At 63.1% G+C, this 10,062-nt stretch overlaps 1 long non-coding RNA gene across 2 annotated transcripts in view; it reads left to right on the top strand.

Moving 5' to 3' along the window:
- Nucleotides 1-410: 410 nt before the first annotated feature.
- LOC120584412 (uncharacterized) overlaps nucleotides 411-10,062 on the top strand; it is a 10,739-nt gene continuing 1,087 nt past the window's right edge. The window contains exon 1 of one of the 2 annotated variants that reach the window (XR_005648025.1): nucleotides 411-897. This is a non-coding gene — a long non-coding RNA (uncharacterized LOC120584412). Of the gene's footprint in view, nucleotides 898-7,702; nucleotides 8,081-10,062 lie in introns of those variants that run through there. The other variant, XR_005648024.1, reaches the window with a different exon arrangement.

Consider the following 10,062-nt stretch of genomic DNA (forward strand, 5'->3'; position numbering starts at 1 on the left):
TGCAGAGCCTCTGGGTGGCCCCCACAGGAGTCACCCCCGCGACTGGACATGAGTCCGTGGCCTGCGGCGTTCTCGGCCTGAAGGTCAGGGCCAGAGGTCTGAGGAAAGACGAGGCTCCTCTCAACTCCCATCCAGTTCGCCACCCCCCACCGGCCTAGCCCAGGTCTGAGGCAGAGCTGGTTTGGCTCTGGGCCCCTGCCTGCGGGCTCCCTCCTGACAGGCGAGGAACTCGAGGTGTGTGTGGGGGGCTGGTGGGCCCTGCGGTGGGCGAGTGGCTGCAACCCCAGGAGCTGAAGCCAGAGAAGCTTGTGGAACCCAGATCGGGCCAGGCCACGGCGTGAGAGCTTCTGTCCGCTCCAGCTCACCCCGCGCACCGTCCCCGGCTGCTCCAGATGCCTGCAGGGGGTCCGGCCCGGGGTGCGGCCCAGCTCCAGGGTGCATCGGGTGCATCAGGGAGCATCGGCCTTAGGGGGGACGAGCTGGGGGGGGCTGGGTAACCCACGAGGGCGGCACTGGCCCCTGGAGACGCCGTCTCACGCGGGGGGCGCCCAGGGCCCTGACGTGGGTCAGACGCGGGCGTTTGCTCGTCTGCTTCCTCCGAGGAGAGGCGGCGTGGCCGTGCGGACGGCGCCCCGCCCAGGAGCCCCGATGTGTCACAGCCGCGTGTCCTTTGTCTGTGGTCGTTGGCCCGGGACTGTGGCCGGTTTGTTTTCCGTCCCGTTCCAGGATCTTGGCACGGTGCAGGGAGTGGCCTCCTGTGACTGTTTGCTGTGCTCGCCGCTGCAGAGGCCACCTGAGCACACAGCTGCGGGGCCCGGTCGGGGCCCCCGTCACCCTTTCCCTGTCACAAACCTGACTTTCCACAGCAGCCTCGAGTCTCCTGGCAAGATGAACGAGGTCAGGAAAGGCTGGCGGACACAGGGGCCAAACCCTGCCACGGAGGGTGTGAGTGTGAGGGTGTGAGCTTAAAAGCATGAGTGTGTGTGTGTGAGGGCTCACGTGTGAATGTGTGGTATGGTGTCGCATTAATTGTGACTGTCGCCATCGTGTGACACGTGTGGGAATGTGATGTGTGATATTATGTGGCGCGATGACGCGATGCGTGTGGCGCCAGTGATCCGTGTGTGAGTGAATATTATTATTATGAGGCTGTGATGTGTGTGATGCGTGTGATTGAAACGCGTGTGACCACGTATGTGAGCTATGATGTGTGATAATGTGTGCGTGAGTGAATGTGTATAGAGCTGTGATGTCGCGCATGATCAATGACGTGTGGCGGATGAATGTGTATGAAGAGGCTGTGTGAGTGAGTCGTGAGTGGCGTGACTGTATGAGCCAGTCGGTCCTTCCTGGACACACTCCCACACTCTGGTTCAGGTGGCCTCTGTGACGGCCCACCTGGGGACACCCACCGTGCTTTGACTCTGAGGTCAAGGCGTGTCTGGCCACCTAGGTGGACTCCGTAGTGGGCTGTGGGATGCTGGCGGCAGGAGTGACCGGTCAGTGGGGGTCGGAGTCGAAGGGGGGTCCTGCTCAGATGGGGACCTGGGGGAGGCTGCCCCAGCCCACGGAGCCCCAGCAGTCAGGGGCCAGCGAGCCGGCCCGGAGCTTTCTCTGGCACAGATGTGACATCACCACCGCGGGTTCAGGGTCTTCCCTCGAAGCTTAGGGGGCCCAGCCCCTCCGCACAGGACCACAGGGCACAGATGGGGACGCCCCAGGCTGAACGGGAGCTCACGGTCCAAGTGCGGAAGCTCGCCAGGCCCCGCGGCGGGATGGGAGAGGGGCCCCGGCGTGTGACCTCCCGGACAGTCCCCCGGGGCCTGTGCTGTGGGGAGAGGGGAGCGTTCCTCCCCCCACTTCGCTCATCGCAAAGCTCGGCTCGTTATTGTAGCCTGTCTCTGGCATGCGTCGGAGCCGATATTTATTTGCTGAGGCGTTTGCTTTGCCACACGTAGAAGCCGCGTTCCAGGAAGCAGACCAGGTGTCACCACGGAGCGGAGCGGCCTTGCGAGCCAGCCCTGTGAGTGCCGCCGCCCACTCGCGCCCGGCCCGGGGGGCCCCAGCAGGCCCAGCGTCTGCGGGGGCCGCGTCACCAGCGAACAGCACGTGGAAATGCAGGCAAGCCTCGGGAGGACCCAGGCAAGGTCAAGTTCGCGCTTCCTGGGCCACTGGGGTTTCTGGTCCAGAGTCGCTGCCGTCTTGCCCCAGGACACGGGGCCTGCCCGGCCCTCCAGGCCCCTCTGCATGACGGCCGGCTGGGGTCTGAGCCCCTCTCTGCAGCACGAAGGCCTGGACTGGTGCCTCCTCGCCCCGGATGCCCGCGGGCCCCGCCTCGGCCTGCGCCCGTCCACGACGCTGCATTCACAGTGGACGGGGCCTCGCTCGCGCCCAGCAGCCCCGCGGGGAGCTGAGGAAACCGAGGCGCAGGCAGCGTGGGGCCAGGTCCAGGCTCCCGACAGAGCCCGCAAACAACCAGCACCCCGCCACCGCCCGGGAGACACGCCCACATGTCTCCCGTCCCGTCCGTCCCGATTTCTCCTTTGACCAGCTCACTCCTGTGCCCTGTGTCTGTCCCGGCGCAGAGACGTCACTGTGTGTCACGTCAGATGCCGTCCCAGACTCAGCCCCCCCTCTGGGTCCCCCCGTCTCTCGTCCGTCATCTATCTGTCCATTTATCATCTATCATCTATCATTCGTCTATCTATCATCCATCATCTATGTATCTATCATCTGTCATCCATCTGTCGTCTGTCCATCCATGCGCCCATCTACACGCCCGCACCTCGCACACTCACTTTCCCAGTCTCCACGGCTGCTCTGTGTGACACAGGAAGCAAACATGCCCACACAGTCTCCCAGGGACACGACTCCTGCAGGCCTGGGAACACACAGGACAGGACCCGGCCGACTCTCCCCGAGTCCCGGGACCGCTGGGTGCTCTCCTGGCCCCAGGCGCCTTGGAGAAGGGATCTCTGCCGATGGGATTAAGGTAAGGGTCTTGGGATGGGGAGACCATTCTGGCTTCCCAGGTGGGCCCTAAATGCCATCGAGTGTCCTTCTAAGAGGGAGGCAGAGGGGGGTGTGACACAGAGAGACCCTGTGACCGTGGAGTGGCAGAGCTGGGCAGCCACCGGGCGCCCGGAGCTGGGAGAGGCAGGGAGGGGCGTGGCCCGCTGACTCCGCGGGTTTGGCTTCTGGCCTCCAGCACCGCGACACGCTGTTTCTGCTGTTTCAAGTCCTGGTCTGCGGGGGTCTGTTCCAGCCGCCCCAGGACCATCAGAGAGGAGAGGCATGAAGAGGCGGGAGGTCCGAGCAGAGTCGCTGGGTGTGGAAGGGGCGCTGTCGGCGGGAGGGGCCCCCAGGAAAGGAGTGGGGGGCTGTCAGCTTGTGTGACCGTGGCAGGAACTGCCACCCCTCTGACCCACGAGTGGACCGCCTGGCTGGGAGCAGTCAGGCAACCAGTGCACCCACCGCCCCGGCCCGGGCCCGAGGGCTGAGCCCTGTGAGGGGTCCCCGCGTGGCCCCACGGGCGTGGCGCGCCGTCCCTGTCCCCCGGACGCGCAGCCGGTGGGCGCACCCCTTCACCAGGATCCCCGGCTGGCGGGTTGCGGCCTCCCGCGGGCGGCCACCTGGGCTGGCGCTGGCGAGGGACACGCGGGGCTGTCCTCACGCACTTGCACAGGAAGGCCTCAAAGGTTCCGTGTCCCCCGTGCCGTGGCAGCTCCACCGAGTGCCGTTCCAGCCCAGACACCAGAAAGCGGGGTGCGGTCCCCACCGTCGGCCGTCGGCCCCCCTGTCTGTCCTCTGTCTCCCGGATCCGACTTTGCGCTGGGACACTCCCCGCGTGTCACTGTGACCTTGAAAAGTCCCGACTATTTTTACATTAGCCGTCCCAAGGGACAGCAGCAGATGATTCATCCGTGACAAATCTGTCTTCCACGTTCCTTTCAAACCCACCACGTGAGGGTCAGGCCGCCTCACGGGGGGGCTCCCTGGCCTTCAGCTCACTGCCACCCACTGGGTTTCACACGGGAAAGGGGGAGCCTCGCTTCACAACTGGCATGAAAGGCCGTCCCCCACTGGGCTGTGCCAGGACCCCACTGGGCCCCACGGGCAGGGCATGGGGACCCCGTTTACTGGGCAGGCAGCAGCGTCACTAGGAACTCACCAGAAATGGGGGTCTCAGCCACGAGACCAGACCGCTGCCCTAGACACGGTGGGGCTGGAAGCGGTGACAGGCTGGGGTCCAGATGGGGCAGGCCCGGCGGAAATCTGGGAGCACCGGTGGTGGCTTTCCCGCCCGCGCTGTCTCCCTACCACCTCTATGCTTTTTGGGGGGAGAGTTCACTCAAACTCCGTTACCCACAACTCCGGCATTTGCAAACGCCCGCCCCTAACCTTGGTGGCCACAGAGTGAGGCCGCATGCTGGGCGGTCACGCGGGGGCACGCGGCCTGAGAGCCCTCCGAGTCCCCAGTGCCCGTCACGGCTAAGGTCGCGTGGGGACACGCCACCGCCTCGGTTCAGCTCTCAGCCTGTGGACGTGGACGTGGCCTTTCACGGGCTGCTCCGTGCTGTGTGTTTTGCACTTTTGCTAGTGGTGTCATCGTTTAAAATGGCCCCGGGCAAGCGCGCAGGTGCCGGCGAGTGTCGAGGTGCAGGGAGGCCGGGGGAAATGCAGTGGGCAGGTGCCCTTCAGGCCTGAGTGACGCGTCATCGCCTGAGCCCAAGGCCCAGGACCCCACGGCGTGTACTAAAGCAGGCGTCCAGGCGGCAGCTCACCGAGCGGCCGCCCGTGCCCGGGGCCGGCCCTGTGGTCCCCGGGGGACAGTCGGTGTTTGCTGACTCGGTTTAGAGACACCGTCACGGAACGCAAGCCCTGCGTGTGAACCCCACAGGTGTGACCGTCACATCCGGTTTCTCACACCAAGGACGTGAGTGCGGGGGAGGCGGGGGAGGCGGGCCATGCTCCCCTGTGACACAGCGCCGGGGCACCTCCAAGCACGCGTGGGCTCCGGTCTGTGCTGGAAGGTTCTAGAGCCGCCATCGTGCTGTGCCCACCAAATCAAACCATGCATGGAGGGAGGGAAAGCTGTAAGCGGCTCTCCCGGGCCCGAGTGCACACGTTGCTGTGGCTCTCAGGAGTCGGGTGCTTCTTGAACTCCTGGCACCTCTGAGCCATGGTGACGGGGGCCAGCGTGAGCCATGCCAGAGGCTGGCGACTGCTTCTGCCCGCTTCTGCCCTTCCCATGTCTGCCGGACCCTGTCCCTGGTCCCCGGGGGGCCGTGTGCAGCCTCCCAGCCCCCCTCGTCGGGGCCAGGCAGTGCTGCCCTTAAAAGGAGTGCCCTGTGGCCCCCTGAGGCTCTTAGGGCTCGCAGGCTGGAGCTGCCGCTTCCGTCCTGTCCCCAGAGGTCTCTGCCGAGGTCACGGCTCCGGGCTCTGAGGAATTCTGGCTCTTTCTCAAGGCAGTCAGCTGAGACAGGCAGGACCTTTCCAGGACATTCGAGTGCCCTGTGAATCCCGCTGGTAGCCACGGGGGTGGAGCGGACCCTGAAGCTGGAACCAGGGCTCAGGGAGCCACGGCTGAGGGCACCCTGCCCTCCTCTGAGGCCGCAGGGCCAGGAGCTGGGCCTGTGGCCGCCCCACCAAGACCCCCTTCCCTCTGGGCTGCAGGCCGCTGCTGGGCATGTTTACTCCTTGGTCAGCTTAAGCAACGGAGCAAGTGTCCCCCCGTGGCAGGGGGACCTTGCAGGGATCCATAGCGGTCCTGTGGGAGCAGCGGGGGAGGCAGGGGCAGCAGGCTCAGGAGGGGCTGGTTCGAATCGCCCCACAGCCTCCAGCCCTGGGTGATTAGGGGGCAGGGGACCTTGGCCCAGAGTGCTAGGCCCAAAGAGGAGGGGGCGGGGCTGTGGGCTCCGATCGGTGGGTTTGCATGTGAGGGGTGCCCCTGGCAAGTAGTCCAGTGTTTATCCTATCTCTGGGAAGTGGCCGACTCAGGAGGGTGGCCCTCCAGGATCAGCAAGGCCCACATAGCCAGGTGTCAGTACCGGAAATGAGGATACGGGCTTAGTGCGTGCGCACGGGGACACGCTCCTGAGTGTCCCCTCATGGCCGCCCACTGTGGGCCGTTCCAGCCTCAGCTCTGGCCTGAGCTGCCTGGGCAGCTGGGTGGCCCCGCCCACTGCCTCTGTCCTTCCCACGCACCTTTCTGTCCCCAAGGGTCTCGTCTCCCCTCTCCACTCTCTAGGCCCCGCCGAGCACGGCCTGGCGGCCGGGCTGGCTCTGGGCCTCCTTCGGGCTGGATGCTGCCTCACTGTCCGGCTGCAGTTCGGATGCTGCAGGGTCTCGGGTCCCAGGTCTCAGGGACAGTCCTGCACGCTTTCCGGGTGTAGCTTTTGATCGTGACCCCTTTGCTCCCACGAGCTGAGACGGGAATGGCACGGTCACTCTGCCTAGTCATGGCTTTCTCGTGACGCCTGTCGCTCCATTTGGGAATGATCCGTGCGTCTAAGTTCCCGGAGAGGGGGCTCATCCTCTGTGGTTTACACCGACCGTGGTGGTGTGAGTATCGTGAGGATCGGTAAATGCCGGTTCAAGGACGGCTGAGATGCCACACAGAACTCTTTACGGGGTGTCCCGTCCCTCCCTGTCGGGGTCGAGGCGGGAGGGGCAGGGGTGAGATGTCTGCCTGACACAGCGGTGTGTGTGGTTTTGTCACCGGAGGACGGGGGCCTCTCCCGGCACGTCCTCCAGGTTCTCTATGTCTCAAAAGCAAAGCTTTATTAGAAGGGGATCCACTCCCAGGCGTGGAAGCGCCGAGCACGAGAGGCGTGGCTCCAAAGGCCTGGGGACGGAGCCTTTGGGGGGTTTTATCCCTTTCTGCTGTGGGCGGCGACTTTTCTGAGAGGGGTGGGCTTCCTTGATTGACAACTGAGATTGACAGGACGCAGTGATTCATCATTTGCTTTCTGCGCATGTTCTTTTCCAGAATTCAGTCTGTTATAATGATATTAATGAACTTCCGGACATGTGCGTCATATTATCATGATGGTATAATGAGGCTCAGGTGAGTTGAAGGTCATTGGGGTCTTCAGTGTGCAGGTGTGAGTGACTGGCTTAAACCGGTACCTAATTCTCTGCCTACTGGTTTCTTTGTGTGAGTAAAAATATGCCTTCTGGTTTGCTTAATCGTGGGCGGGCTGGGGCGGACCCCTTCTGAGATAGGATGACCTCAGTGTCTTTGCAGGCAGACCCGAAACCCCCTAACTAACTTTCCTGCCTAGCTCTTTCCTAAGAGCCATGACCCCCCTTATTATTAGTGTGGATGTTGAGGGACGGGAGGTCTCTCCTTCCGTATCTGCTTCCTGCTGAGCATGGCCGTGGTCCCTGCCAACAGGGGTTCGATGGAGCTCTTTCCCTTCCTGCCTCAGTCAGGGTGGGGTCTTGGGTTTCCCGCTGAAGTGCCACCTCAGTCCCTAGACAAGGAAAAGAAGATACAAACTTGTTATTTAAATCATACATCTATTAATTTCTATTACTGATTTGCCTATTGAGTAAAGGGAAACAGACTTGGTTAATATGTTTCCTAAAGAGTAAAAAGAAAGACCTTTGGCTTAAATCCCCGCCCCCCTCAGACTCTAAGGGCCCTGCCTGGCTTAACATCATTTCTGCTTAACAATGGGCTGATGACCCTTATCAACAGCCAGAGGATCTGAGTCGCCAGGGCAATTATCAGGATTTGAGGGAGGGGGCCTTTTTCCAAAGAAAGGAGGGAAGAAAACTTAACTAGGTTTACTAAAGAGATTAACTCTGCAAGAGAGGTCCATTTTGTTTCCTGACAAGAGGCCTAGAGCTTTCCAGTGACGCCCTCGGTCTGGCTGGCCTCCTCCCCCCACTTCCTGCGTCGCCCCCGGCTGGGCGCCAGCCGGCCACGCGCTGCCTCTGGTGTTCTTTCCCATTTAGCGCGGAGGGCGCGGTCCACGCCTCCTAACCTCGCAGTGGGCATCTTCGGCATCGCATAATATTCCGTTTGTGGACGTACCCTAACTTTCTCCAGGAATTTCCAACAATCAATCGTGTAAGTTCCTTATTTTAGGCGTGTAGATGTGTCACCAGCACCAGGGGTGGTGCTCAAACACGGGACAGCTCAGGCCTTCCCGGCACGGCGGGGCAGGGCCCGCGGCAGGTGGGGCAGGTAGGGGCAGGCGCCACCAGAGCTGGCTCCCTGTCACCGCGTTTCTATAGCGCGCAGCCTGTGACTTAGGGCTGGCTGGCTTCCCAGGCTGGTTCTCTTTTCCTTTCACCATAAATAAAGTTAAGACGAGCTTCAGGCGTCTCCATGGGGAACTCTGCACCGACTTGTCGGCCGCTCAGAGAAAGGGCTCCGCTGATGGCTGGGCTCCGGGGCAGGGGGGCGCAGGCACGAAGTAAGAATTCTCTCAGAACCGCCATTGTGACGCAGACAGAGCCCCAGAGGGTCCAAAGCAGTTGGCTGGAAGGAAGTGCCAAGCCCGGGCATCCAGCAGGACGGGGTCCGCCCCGCTGCCGGCAGGCCTCGCCCCTGCCTCTTCCTCTTCCTTCATAGAAACCCCTGGGGGGAGGCTGAGGCCGAGGGAGGAGACGGGCCGACAGAAAACAGGAAAAGTGGAAGCAGGTGGGGGAGCCGGGCCAGGGCTCAGAGGAAAGGGGACAATGGAGGGGAGGGTAAGGGGGCGCCCCCCCGAGGGCGTCTGGGCCCCGCCCTCCTGGGCTCGGCCCTCGCCAGCCCCGCACCCCCATCCTGGATTCCGCAGCCTGGGTCCTCTCCCTGCGCCCCTGCCAGCACCCCGTTCTTTCACGACTCAGCCAGGAGCGCCGTGTCCCCCACGCGGCTCCCTGTGGCACGGGACGGGGGCCGGTCTGGATGGCCCCTCTCAGACGAAGAACTTTCCTGGAGAGTCACATTTATCACAAATATCTATTCACATTTGTGATTCTGGCCCTGTGGTTTTTTATTTACTTTTCTTATTGTAAGAGACACGTACCCCCGAAGTGTGTTTATGATGCACACGCAAACTTAAAAGAATGAACTACGTAAAAATCGCCCCCGAACACAGCACTGTCTCTTCAGTGTGCTGCAGAAGCCGACTCCGAGGCGACGATTTGGGCCAGCAGGTGATCCCTGGACACAGGCGGGACCGTGGGCATGTGGTCAAGGCCACCTCCACGGGCTCTGCAGGCATCTGGCAGCCCACGGGGGCCCCGGCTTGCCTTGTGCCCTGAGGACGCCCTCGGGCGAGGGCAGGTGCTGGCGGGCGCTCATCTGGGGTGTGCCCTGAACTGGTAAGGCCCCGGGGGCTGGAGGGGGCCCGGAGGTGCCTGCAGCCCCAGTCGCCTTGAGTAGAACTTTCCGGTTCTCCACGAGCCCCTGCCCGCGACTTCTCATTGCGGTTCGACCCGACGAGTGCGGGCGCTTAGGGGTCGCTGGGTTTTGCTTTCTGAGCTTTACACAGGATGGTGCTGCGTCTCCTCCGGACTTGCCCCACGAGGCTGCGTTTCCGAGGTCCGTTCGTTTCCATGCACGTCTGGAATCTTCGGGCCGTGAGATGTTGGGGAGACGCTCCACGCCAAGCCGCTCAGCCGAGGGGGCTTCATGTGGGGAGCTGGGTGCGACGGCGTGGCAAGGCCGAAACATGGCGTGGGTGCGGGGAGGCAGCCAGGACCACCCCTGTCCCCCAGCTGCAGGAGGGGGCGTGACCCCAGCGGGGAGCCCGGCCACCTGCTGGGAACCGAGGCGGACCTTGGGTGACATGGACGGCTGGGCACAGACTGGCACGCTGCCCTGAAACACGTCAGGCCAGAGACACCCGGCCCCTCCCCGGCCCCCACCTTCCTGTCTCTTGTCACCCCCTCCCGTTGGCTGAAACTCGATGCCGGCCGTTTGACGGGCAGCCTGGTGCAGCCAGTTTTCGTCCCAAGGAGGGCGGAGAAGGGGTTGGCCTGGGCGTAGGCAGCCTGAAAGTCAATGCCCCATTCACAGGTGCCAGGTCGCCGCCCACCTCAAGGACACCGGGCTGCCTC

This window comes from Pteropus medius, unplaced genomic scaffold, assembly GCF_902729225.1.
Source record: "Pteropus medius unplaced genomic scaffold, Ma_sr-lr_union100, whole genome shotgun sequence".
NCBI lineage: Eukaryota > Metazoa > Chordata > Mammalia > Chiroptera > Pteropodidae > Pteropus > Pteropus medius.